The sequence below is a fragment of the Chiroxiphia lanceolata genome, chromosome 1, assembly GCF_009829145.1.
Source record: "Chiroxiphia lanceolata isolate bChiLan1 chromosome 1, bChiLan1.pri, whole genome shotgun sequence".
NCBI classification, from domain to species: Eukaryota; Metazoa; Chordata; class Aves; order Passeriformes; family Pipridae; genus Chiroxiphia; species Chiroxiphia lanceolata.
In genome coordinates this window covers 122,594,281-122,607,531 of record NC_045637.1, presented here as the reverse complement: position 1 = coordinate 122,607,531, position 13,251 = coordinate 122,594,281, and the positions used below count along the sequence as shown (strand labels likewise).

The window sequence follows — 13,251 nt, the reverse complement described above, 5'->3', positions numbered from 1 at the left end:
CCTGAGCTCCTCACCTACGGCCCGCCGGCCGCCCCCGCCATGGCCCCCGGGCAGCGGCGCCCCGCAGGCAGGAGCGAGGGAGGGAGGGAGGGAGGGAGGGAGGCCGGAGCCTGAAAGCAGCGACAGCCGCCACCATAAAGGGCCGCTCCACCTGCGCCGGTTCGGGCGGGAGCGCTCGCTCCGACTGCCGGGGAGCGCCCACGAGCGGGACCGGCGCCGGGACCGCCGCGCTCGACTGACGGCCCCGCCGGCCAACAGGAGGAGCCGCCGCGCTGCCCCCGCCCCGCCGCCCGCAGGAGCCGCTGCTCCCGCCCGCCTTCCCGGCCGGCGGGGCGGGGGAAGGGGGTGTTTCCATGACGTCACGGGCAGCGCCCGCGGACAGGTGGGGAGCGGTCCCCGAGGGGACGCGGGGACAGGAGTCCCGGGCTAAGCCGGAGCTGAGCCCGCGAGTCGGCCTTAAGCAGCCGGGGCAGGGCGGGCTGCGGGCACGGCAGGGCAGGGCGGGCGCGGAGCTAATCCCGCAGCGGCCCTGCGGGAGACTCGGAACCGAGGGAGCGATGGCTCCCTGAGCCGCCTCGTCCCGAGGGAGCGGCTTACCACGCCGTAGAGGCGAAGTGCGAGCGGGTGCCGGCAGAGAGGGCTTGTCGGGGGCTCGTCGCACCCGCGGCAGCCCGAGGGCATCACTTCCCGCTCACTGGGAGCGCTTCCCGCGCCTGTCCTTGCCCGCCGCCTCGGGAAGAGCTCCTCCGTGAGAGAGAACCACCCCTCCCCGCCTTCCCCCACTCCCCCCGCCCAGCACCGGCATCCTAAAATTAGCGTGTTCCTCTGCGCCTTATTTAAAAAGAAACAACTTGAATGACAAATTAGATACAGGCCGTTAGAAGTGCGCTGGACGGCTTCCACGAACTTTGAATATCTGTGCTAAATCTTTCAGAAATTGTTACTGCTTGCGAGGATGTAGACGGGATGTGACCTAGCGCACCATTCACGCCGTTTTTATTTACAAAGTGCGATTTAATCCACACTTAGGAGAAAGGGAGGGGGGCGGGAAGAACCCCTGGTTTCCTTACTCAGCCTCATGTGCCCAAAACTGATCAGCTGCTTTTTGATTCCATTCAGAACTGAATGCTTTTCTCAGCTGGAGGGAAAGAGAAACCCTTTTCTTCATGTATACTATTCATACGGCATTAAAAAACAGCAAAAGCATTTGGAAAAGCAAGCTCGAGTGACATTCCAAAAAGGTAGAGAGGGTATTAACAGATGAGAACTTGTAGTAGCATAACCCAGGAGTAGAGTAGTACCTTGCACTTTGAGTGAAACCTTGTAAGGGCATGAGAGACACCACAGAGTATCACTTTTATTAAGAACACTATCCGGTGGAGGCTTCCCAAACCATAGGCACCAGAGTGACCCAACACCGTGAAAACTGCTTTCAGAGCTGGCCTACAATGATACTACAGTGGAGAGGGCATCTGTTGCCTCTGCTGCTGACTGAAGCCATACAGCCTGATGATAGCTTAAGGAGATGCTGCCTACACAATGAAAACTCAAGCAATGACTTCTTGGTCAGCATCAAGCATGGAAGTCAACAAAAAGCTACAGAAGCAGTTTTAGTTTTCATTATATTGTTTAACGTAGCTCCAAGTTGCTGCTGTATGGGAATTCAGGCATTCCTGGAGGGTATATATCAGCATGCAAACAACTGCAATTTAACAACAGCATATGGCAATTCCTTAGGTTTCAGGTTTTATAAAAGTTTGCTTTTATAAATCCAGGTTTTAGGACAAAATTAGCACTCACTGTCATTTTAAAGAGCACAATTGTTGAACTAAGGGCCCCAAACAGCCTGCACCAGCAAATTGGTTAAGGAAAAATTAGACATGTCTAATGTTGACTAGAATATGTTGATGGTACACCTTTCTAGTGATCACATGATATAACAGCACGCTGCTAGATAACAGCATGTTTCCTATGCATGTGTGGCCTGTTCCAGCTTCCACTGAAACCAAACTTAGACCACCTCTTGATTTAGAAAGTAACTGTATGTCTCTCTGAGGATGTACAGTCTCGAAGCTCTGCAACAGAAAGGAAACAAACAATGTAAAAATAAAATTCTCTTTGAGACCAAAATCTCCATCTTGAGTCCTGTCATAATCCCTATGCAATCCCTGTTTGAGGTTCCTGAAATATTTAGGACCTTTACTGTTCTTGTGTAAAAAACATGGACTAAGCACATCTCTGGGCTATATTAAATTATTTCACTGGAGTTACAGCAGAAAGGAGTTTGATCTTTCTATGGATCTAGGGCTTTGTTTCCTTTCCTTTTGTTCTTCCCTTCTGTTGAATAGAAACAATGAACATTGTAGTGCTCTCTTTTCCTGGGCTAAAGAGAAGTTTAAAAATAAATTAATAACAAGCCTTTTAAGAATACACACAGAGAAATAGCGACAGTTCATTAACTGAGATGGTAAAATACAAGGTGGTTGTAAACATCAGGGGAAATGCATGGGCAGAAAGTCTCTGTGTGAATATAGACTGCTGTTTTTCCTTCTAAATAGATCCACCAACACAAACTCATCCGGTTTATAATTGTAAAAGGAAGGTGGCTAGAGTGTTCCTCAGCACCATGCACTTAACCTTTGATTTATCCTTGTTCTTTGGGTTTTCTGTTCTGATTGATGGAGCCTCATGACACTGTAATCTTTTCAGAGCTATTAAGAAGAGAAACTCTATTCTACATAATCCAACAGGTATTTTTTTTATTTCAGTTTCCCTTTGATCTATTATAATTCAGAATTAAATTATATGGTCTGAATTAAAACTCTACTAATACGTGTGTTCTTTTAGCTTGCTCTTTCCTGTGGTTTTGTAAAGATAGTTCAAAATAATGTTTCCAGTGGTGCAATGAAAGGGATTGTCTTTTGATTTCCAGCTTGATTTTTTTGTCCTTTAATTATTAGGTGAAAATAATTACTGCAACTCTATTGAACTCAAAGGCATGCAATGATGTTTCATGTTTAAGCAATCTTAGTCTCATGAGTAAGCAAGCTTCCCTACCATGTATATGGACCACAAAGAGAAAGGCTTGTTATGAGACACAAGTAATGTCCTGTGGTTTGAGCTGAACAACTGACAAATAAGACCTGCGAAGAGCTTCTACATTTAGAGCAGATGGATATATTTATCAGTATCCTTGTGGCTGAGAAGGTGTGAGCTGCAGGAGAGTTGTGCACATTGCAAAGTTATTGGAGTCATCTGTCTTTCTCTTCTGATGACTATGCATATATATCTTCAGTCCAGTGCAGGAGTTATCTGTCTTGAAATTCAGAAACATCTTTGTGCACAAAAATAAATCTGTCTTTGGTACCTTTTCTCTTGCTACCAGGCATCCCCATCATGTAATTTCTGTCCTTATGCCAGTACCTTTGATTTTATTGTCAGTCAGTGCTGAGAAGCCTCTATCCCTCTGACAGTGCCTTGACAAACATTGCTGTTGTCCTGTTGCACTTACTGTCTGGTCTTATGGAAGCTACTGGCACTACTTTTCCTGTATCTTTCTTGCTGGTACTTCTAAATGTTGCCTATCTCCCTAGGCTGCCCAGGCCTCTTTTCACATTACCATAGTTACTGAGTTTTCTTCCGTGGCCTGTCTGGCTTCCCAACTAGAATTATCCATGTTAAATTCCCTTTGGAGCCCTTCTGGATACCTCTGAGGTAAAAACATATTATACCTGTTGCAAAATTCATTAATTGTTCAATATTTCCAGCAGTCTTGACTGTGCCCTTCAGTTTGTGTGGTGGTCAGAGCTCTATAGCTGTGGGGGAAAGCAGACCTGCTGTCACAGCACTGTTTACTTTTCTTCCCCTTACAAGCTGCTAAACTGATTGTCCTTTACTTATTCAGGTGAGAGTAGAGAGCTGCAATGCTCACGTCTTTCCATGTTTGCACAGATGTGTGACCAGAAAATGGAAAGGTGAAAAACTGAAAAGGAATGAATATCAGCCTGGCACTCAGCGAGAGGGTCCATGTACCAAATAGTCAAAAGAAGTTTGCTCTAGCCCAAAATTTACAAAGCTGGAATACAAGGAACTGGACAGCAAACATTAAAAAGATGCACAGATTTACTCTGTCTGCCATGACCATACATAGTGTATACCTGCTGCGTAACATGATATACTCAACATGACATGACATGTAACATGACATGATAACACAACACAGCTTTACAGCCTCTTTCCACAGCACTGCTGATGCATCCCAGAAGGTGCTGGTGCACACCAGAGAAATAGAGAAGGCATGCAACATATATGGCTTAAAAAAGACTCAAAAGCAAAAAATGCAGTCTCTGCAGAACCCTGTCTTTTGTGTGTGCCTGCGTTTGTGCATTATTTGCCACAGTAGGATATGTGGACTTGGAAATCACTAAATTACAAACAGTAATATTAATCACTACTGCTAGAAGTACTTTCCTTGCTTTTGATTTGAGTTTTATTTGTCTATTTTACTTAGCTCCAGGGAAACTGGGAGGTCCCAGTTGTATTCTGTCTGGCTCCCGGGCTTACTGCATTTGAGGGCCAACTTCTGAATGTCAAGTGGTCGCTGTGTGGGGAATGACCAAACCTAACATCCAGACCTCTAGAAAAACAGAGAATTAAGAATCACTGAGTTTCTTATTCTTCACACAGACAAGGATATTTTTCCAAGCAGTAACTTTAATACTGCCTTGGAAATGAGAGGCAACCCCAAGGTTTCCAAGAGGAAGTAATTCTGATTTTTTACTTTTTTTTTTTTAATAGTAGCACCTTCCTTTAAGAAGAAAAGCTAGCAAACTGGCAATTGAATATTCTGGATTTCTCAGTCTTGTGCTGGTTTCATACATACCAGATGCTGTTTTATAACATTTATCCTCCTCCCCCTCATTGGTGACTATTACTCATTTGTCCAAGTGTTCTGGGATTTTAGTATTTGTCTAAAATGCAGTCGGATGGAAAAAAAAATTAGTCCTATTTTTTTCCATGTTACTTAAGGCAGAAAGTATCAGAGTACATGGAGGTTTACTGTATTCAGAAAGCATGTTTACAGATATGTGATACAGGTCTCTGCAGAATCTGGCATCCAGATGCCATTCAGTTGGCAGAGAGCAATACAGCTATTAGGCAACAGTGTAATTCAGTGCACTGTGGGCCAGATTATCCCTCCCTACTGATGCAGGCCTGGTTCTTGCAATTGCTAGCGAGGGGTTCTATCTGGAGTAGGAGAGACAGAAACCTCCTGTGGAGCAAAAAGAATTAGTGGAGATACTCCACACCCAAGGGTCCTTTGGCTTTCTGGAGTCTGAGCTAGATGCAGATGGAAGACTTATCTATTAAGACTTAAAGCAACCAAAGTTTCTGCTTACTTCATTGGGCTCTGGGTGAGGCCCAGGCATACCTCCTGTGTTATTCTTTTTCCTTAACTATTGCACACAGCCTGGAGCACTTCAAATCCAGAGGTTAGGGCTCAGCTCTCCTCTTCTCAGAGGATCTGAACACAGACTCTTTAATCTTTGATTACTGTAATGTTTTCTGCAGTGAGAATAGGATCCCAGTTTCTCTTATTAGGACTAGCTTTCCTATTCTTTTCCTTTGAATACACACAACAGGTAAAAACATGGAAACAGTAATGCACAAAAACTGCTGATGTCAAACTACTTCATTCTTTTGGGACCATGAACAAAAAGTAAGAATAAGACACTGAATTTATATCTGGAAGGCCATGGGATAGACTCCTTTGCACTTCACTTCAAAGTAAAAATAGATTATATTGTTCAAACCTTGTAAATTAGACCTACAAGGTATATTTCCTGCCAGCATGAACAAAGTTTTCCATTGTGTGAACCTTAAGGTTGTTAGTACTTCATTTGAGTGCATGTGATACTCAGCCAGTGTCAATAATAGCAGTAATGAGCATGACCCTGACAATGTGTGCATGTCCAGCTGCAAACATTAAACTTGTTAGCGAACAGTTATTCCTGACTGGTGTCAGAATGAAAGAGCAGAGAGTCAACTCTCCTCATACTCACTTGAAAGTTACGCTTCTGGTCTCCAACCAAAGAGCTGTTCCAGAGCCTCCCTGCTCCAGTGATCAGACAGTCTCCTAGTTCTCAGACTGAGCACAGTTACATCCAGTTTGTGCCTATTGATTCTACACACCCTGTTGTGGTTTAACTACAGCCGGAAACCAAGTGCCACACAGCCTCTCGCTCACTCCCTCACCAATGGGACTGGGGAGAGAATCGCAGGGGGAAAAGAAAACTTACAGGTTGAGATAAAGACAGCTTAACAGGAAAAACAAAAGCTGTGCATGCAAGCAAAGCAAAACAAGGAATTAAATCACTGCTTCCCATGGGCAGGCAGGTGTTCATCCAACTCAGGAGAGCAGGGCCCCATCACATGTAACGGTTACTTGGGAACATAAACTCCAAATGTCCCCTTCTTTCTCCTTCCACCTCCTTTTTATACTGAGCATGATGTCATATTGTATGGAATATCCCTTTTGGTCAGTTGGAGTCACCTGTTCCATCTGTGCTTTCTCCCAACTTGCCAAGCATTCCCAGCCTCCTTGCTTGTGTTACAGTATGAAAGGCAGAGAAAACCTTGGCTCTGTGTAAGCACTGTTCAGCAATAACAAAAACGTTTCTATATAATTGACACTGTTCAGCCCAAATCCAAAAGGCAGCCCCAGTCTAGCTACTGTGAAGAAAATTAACTCTACTCTAGCCAAAACCAGCACACACCCCCAGACCTGCACTTCAGTAACAGGTTAATGTAGCAGATCCATCCACTGCCACAGCCGTTAGGTGCCTGTACTGAGCTAAGAGTTTCACCAGAGGACAGCAGAAAGCATGCCTGTTGCTGTGATAAATTAGCTACTAATTTTTCAACAGGAGGTTTCCAACAGGAAAACTGTTCATTCTGACTACCGAGTTGCCGTTAACTGGGGAAAAAACTAAGATAGGTTAGTTCTGCTGATGTACAGTAGTAGCCTCTCCTCTTCCTGTATTGCAGCCATTACTGTCATGGCCTGAATTTTAAAATGGTTCAGATGCATACTAGTAAGCTTACTTCACATTTTCAGGGCTGCCAGCAGACCTTATTTGACAGAATAATACGTCTTCCCAGACATCATAACCCTGGCTCCACACAAACAAGTCAGTAAGTCCAGACAGATTTTTTTTTTTTGCCAGAGGCCAGCAGTGGTTCCAGGCAGAAGGGACAGCCAAGAAATGAAATCTGCTTTATTTGAAGCAGCATTACTGTTCCAGGCAGCAGCATCAGACCACATCTAGAGCTGTTGAAGTCAATGGAAAACTCATCCTTTAAGTTCAATGAGTTGTGTGTCAGATGCCTCACCTAATGGATCAAAACGTTGAGTGGCTGTGATTTGCCTTTGCCTTTCAAGATATTGATGAGAATCCAGGCAGCTGTGGGAAGACAACCTTCTCCATCCCCCACTATTTCTTCATGATAATTGAGGTAAGATTGGCCACCCAGTCTATTGCTCAATGTATCCTTTCATCCATGCTGTTTTTCTAAGAGTTTACTGCTCAGGAATGGATCTCTGTGGTTAAGGAAGTTTTGAAAATGATAAAGCAATGAGAGCTTTTAATTGAAGTCAAAGGTGATTGCTGAGAAAGAGAAAAACAATAGTATTTGTGGCATTAATGCCACAGTTTGACATGACTGGCTGATAAAGTAAAGTAGAGGAAAAGCGAACTTCCCATACAGCCCACGTTGGGCAAAGCACAAATATAGAGGTCACTAGCAAAAGACATGAAAGGAAGTTTACTCACCTGCAAGCCAGGTATAGCCAGTTCATCACAATCACCTCAAATCCAGTCAGTTGCTGATTAGGCAAGTAGTCACTTAGCACAAATTCAATTAACAGTGCCCTCAGCCATGACAGAAATGTGCAGCTGCCTTTCCACTTTTCTGCATCCAGAAGAGGTGTAGGAAAGGGATATCCACACAAGGTTTTAAAGCCAGCCACTTCTAAAATCTCCTTTTGAATACAAATAGACAGGGATTTCCCAGCTGTTAAGATTTTTATTTTAATAAGCTGCTATCTTTAAATGAAATAAAAAAACAAACAAACAAATAAAAACAAACCTGTTGAATAGTTCGGCAAATATTATGCCAAAAATGTTGAGATCATTGGTCTGTACACACTTGAAGAAACCAAGATTGAACAAATGTATTTTATAGTCTTTAAAAACAGAAAGTACTCCATTCACAACTGAAGAAGGAAAATATTTGGCAGAGTCACGGAGCTGCTTATATACATTCATTATCCCTCAGAGCTCAGTACTGAGGCCAGTTTTGTTTAGTGCCTTTATCAATGACTGGACAAGGAGATCAAGTGCACTCTCAGTCAGTTTGCAGATGATACCAAGTTGGGTGGGAGTGTTGATCTGCTGGAGGGTAGGAAGGCTCTGCAGAGGAATCTGGACAGGCTGCATTGATGGGCCAAGGCCAATTGTATGAGATGCAACAGGGTGAATGCCAAATCTTGCACCTGGGTCGCAACAGCGCTACAGGCTTGGGAAAGAGTGGAAAAAGACTTGGAAGTGCTGGTTGACAGCAGTTGAACATGAGCCAGTAGCGTGCCCAGGTGGCCATAAAGGCCAATGGCATCCTGGCTTGTATCAGAAATAGCATGGCCAGCAGGACGAGGGCAGTGATTGTTCCTCTGTACTTGGCACTGAGGAGGCTGCAATTTGAATCCTCTGTTCAGTTTTGGGCCCCTCATGATAACAAAGGCATTGAGGTGCTGGAGAGAAGAGCAATGAAACTAGTGAAGAATCTGGAGCATAAGTCATGTTAGGAGTGGCTGAGTGTAGTGGGCTTCTGTGGCTGGGTTTTGGTAGCGGGGGGGGGGGGGGGCGGCTACAAGGGTGGCTTTTGTTAGAAGCTGATAGAAGCCTCCCCTGTCCGGTGGAGCCAATGCCAGCCGGCTCCAGGACAGACTTCCTGCCACTGGCCAAGGCTGAGCCAATTCAGAGTGATAATAATGCCTCTGTGATAACATATTTGAGAACAGAAGGTTGTTGTGCAGAAAGAATTCCAGCCAGGGAAGAGCAGAGTGAGAACATGGGAACAACCATGCACACACCAAGGTCAGTGCAGAAGGAGGGGCAGGAGGTGCTCCAGATGCCAGAGCTGAGGCCCTGCAGCCCATGGTGCAGCCCATGGTGGAGCAGCTGTGCCCCTGCAGCCCATGGAGGACCATCGGGGTGCATAGACACACCTGCAGCCATGGAGGACCTCGTGCTGGAGCAGGTGGATGTATGAAGGAGGCTGTGACCCTATGGGAGGCCCAAGATGGAGCAGGCTCTTGATGGAGACCTGCAGCCCATGGAGAGGGAAGCCCACACTGGAGCAGGTTTATCCCGGGTAGGACTTGTGGCCCCTGTAGGGGACCCACTCCAGTACAGCTCATTCGTGAAGGACTGCACCCCATGGAGGAGTGACCCATGGGACAGCAGTTTGGGAAGAACTGCTGCCTGAGGGATGGACTCACACTGGAGAGGTCCATCAAGGACTGTCTCTCGTGGGAGGGACCCCAGAGGAGCAGGGGAAGGACTCCTCTCCCTGAGCAGAGGCAGAAACAAGAACTGACTGCAACCCCCTGTTCCCCATTCCCCTGCACCACTGGGGGGGAGGAGGGAGAACAGGGAAGGAAGGAGGCTCTTATCCTGTTAGTAAAAAATTTTAGTACTATCCCCACTTTGAGTCTGTTTTGCCCATGAAGGTAATCAGTCACTGACCTCTCCCAGCTGTTATCTCAACTCATGAATCCTTAGCTGGTTTTTTTCCTCTCCTCTGTCCAGTTGTAGAGGGAGAGTGAGAGAGTAGCTTTAGTGGGTACCTGGCATCTGGCCAGGGTCAACCCACTACACTGAGGAAGCTGGAGGTGTTTAGCTTGCAGGAGGCTCGGGTGTGACCTTATCACTCTCTACAAGTGCCTGAAAGGAGGCTGTAGCCAGGTGGGTGTCAGTCTCTTCTCCCAAGTAACATAGTATATAACGAGAAGAAACAACCTCAAGTTCTCCCAGGGAAGATTTACACTGGGTATTAGGAAAAATCTGTCCACCAAAAGGGTGGTGAGACATTGAAACAGGCTGCCCAGGGAAGTGGTGGAATCACCATCCCTGGAGGTATTTAAAAAACATGTAGATGTGGCACTTCGGGACACAGTTTATAGGTAGACCTGGCAGAGCTGGATTAATGGTTGATCTTAAAGGTCTTCTCCAACCTACAAATTCTATGATTGTCACAGTTATTAGTATAATAGAATGGTAGGAAATAACTACCTGTGGGGAATTCAGGGTTATCCCTGTTTTTTCAAGTAATAAAGGCGACAGGCATGTCCCAGAGACATCTTTGAAAAGATGAAATTAAACATAGCTGGAAGCAAGTGATATAAGAATGTCTAGTGAGAACTAAAATAAGAAGCAGCTAAATTTGAAAAATCCATCCCACAAAATGAAAAATGGCTCTTGAATTAAATGGGTTGTTTATTTGACCTTAGAGAGCTAAGGCAATGTGTTATGGCAAACATTTCTTTGCAAGGAGAAAATGAAAAACTGCAATATTCACTCTTTAAAGTGGAACTCATGTTGATTTTAGGAATCATCCGGGTTATAGATTTTTAGCTTTGTGTAAGGTAAAGAATGAATGGTGTATTTCTGAGGCAGCTGAAGAACTATTGTAGGCTGGAAGTAGACGGTCATAACCATAGGGGGAGAAAAACAAGCAAATATGCCTCCCATGCACTGACTTTGATAAGCCAAAATGAAGTCACTTAATAATGGTGGGAAAACCATTTATTTTCCAAGATGTAAATGTTCTTTCAATATTAAAATACTGGCTAAGGAAGGATGAGAGATGATGTTGATTTAGAGCCTTGAAATACTGTCAACAAAGTCTTTTTCAAAGAGGCTGTAAAGGAACTTCAGAGTCAGAAGTGAAAGGTAAAGTCATATCATGAGTTAAAAACTAGCTGAGAGAGAGACTATGAAGAGCTAGAATAAATTACTGCCTCTTAAAATGGAAAAAGGTTAATAGCACGATGCCCCAAGGACCCTGATTGGAGCCACTGTTCTGTATATTATTCAGAGTCTGGAAGGATGAATGGTCTGGTAGTAATATTTGCTTGTGATACAGATTATTTGGGTTTGGCACAGTTTGGGAGGATTATGAAGAATACCAGATGGATCTAATAAAGCTACTGTAAATGTCTGGAAGCAATATAATTGTAAATGAAATATCAACCGCCTTGGTTTAACCCCAGCAGTAACTAAGTACCATGCTGCCACTCACACACTCCCCCTCCCCACTGGGACATGGAGCAGAACTGAAAAAGGGTAAATGCAATGGTTTGAGCTAATAACAGTTTCATAATTGGAATAAAGTCAAGTATGATACTGATACTACTACTAATAATAGTAATGAAAAGGGAGGTAACAAAAAGAGAGAGAGAAATAAAACTCAAGGACAAAAAAACCCCTAGTGATTCACAATACAGTTCCTCACCAAGCACAAATGATGCTTAGCTTATCCCATCCCTGAGTGGTGGTCACTCTTCCCAGCCAATTCCCCCCCAGTTCATGTACTCAGCATGATGTTCTGTGGTGTGGAATATCTCTTTGGCCAGTTCAAATCAGCTTTCCTGGCTGTGCTGCTTCCTCCCAGCTTGTTGTGCACCTCCTCACTGGCAGATCATGGAAAATCTAAAGTCCTTGGTTTAGAGTAAGTACTACTTAGCAACAACTAAACATCGATGTGTTATCAACGTTATTCTCATACTTAATACAAAATACAGCACTGCACCTGTAGCTACTAGGAGAAAAATTAACACTACCCCAGCTGAAATCAGGACACCAACAGACAAAATTCAAGATAAGGCTTGTTGAAAGAAATGTAGGCTGTGGCACACTTGTGTGCAGTGGTCTCTGACTGAACTGCAACATCCAAGGACAGGTCTAAGCACAACTGGTAAGAAGACCATTAGAAAAACACCAGTAAAACTACCACTGTGGTTGCTGTCATCTTGAGGCTGTTTGCAAATATGAACTGATTAGCCAAAGACCCCAAAAATGTACAGGGCTAGATTCAAAAAAGTGCAGTAGTAACTGGAGCACTTGGAGAAGATGTGTGAGAACCAGTTCCCCTTCCTCCCTGTGAGAGAAGTCTCTATCTCATGGGGGAATGCCACAGGACTACCACAGCAGAAGCTATGCCAGACGGTGTGGGTTGAGGGCTTTCATTCACTTGGAGAAAAAAAAGGAAAACAGTGAATCCTTGACTTTGGCAGTGATTAAACTATTCCCAGGAAGATGCGATGCTTTAATGACTTTACCTATCTAGTGTGTTTGATTAGTTGCATCCCCCTCAAAAATTTGATTCCTTCCAGCTATCCCAGAAAATGCTTTAGACAGGACATTAGGGCTCCCACTTCATGCTTACTCACTGAAGAAGCAGGAACAGTAAAGTTGGAGGGTTAGACTATATTTTGCTCTGCTTTTATTCTAAGCAAAATATTTCTCTGAGGCTGAATGGAATATTTGTGTCAAATAAACCAATGTTTTTCATGGTTTATTTTGACAAGGAGAATATAGACTGTAGTCTTGATTGTAAACAATTTTTGTTTAAATTGTCCAGTTTAGCTGTCAAATAAATTTGTGGTGCTCAAGATGCAAGTGCATGTTGTCAGCTCAACCGAGACATCTGCTGAGTGTTCAGTAATTGTCAAGAACTGAGTAAAGTATTAGCATTTGTAAGAAGAAAATGAAAGGTAACAAACAATATGATACCATACAGTGTTCTTCTGGTCTTCACTTTGTCAGTTAACAACAGGTTGCATCTGAACCCTCGAAACTTAAAGGCGTTTTTCAAAGACATCCCACATTGCTTTCTCGTGTGGCTTTTTTCATTTCTACTCCCTCATTTCATCTACCTCTTTTCTCTTTCATTCCTTCAACCAGACTCACATGTACCTTAAGTTCAGACCCAAACACTCTGTCTACTATTTTTCTTTTTTTTCCTCCTCTCACCTCCTCAGGCAGCCATCCTATCACTTTGGTATATATTTGAGATTGAGAATAACTTGAATTTGAAAAGCATCTTTTTTTTTTTCGAAAAATCTCTATGCTTTCAATTCTTGAGATCTCCCACTTAAAAGAAAATGATCCAGACATAACCAGCTGACAC

General features: G+C 44.1%; 1 protein-coding gene across 2 annotated transcripts in view; it reads right to left on the bottom strand.

The window, feature by feature from the left end:
* The window catches only part of OSBPL3 (oxysterol binding protein like 3), a 94,068-nt gene extending 93,383 nt beyond the window's left edge, over positions 1–685 (bottom strand). The window contains exon 1 of one of the 2 annotated variants that reach the window (XM_032704485.1): positions 598–685. The gene's annotated coding sequence lies outside the window, so the exon portion shown is untranslated. Of the gene's footprint in view, position 1; positions 208–597 lie in introns of those variants that run through there. The other variant, XM_032704476.1, reaches the window with a different exon arrangement.
* Positions 686–13,251: the final 12,566 nt, after the last annotated feature.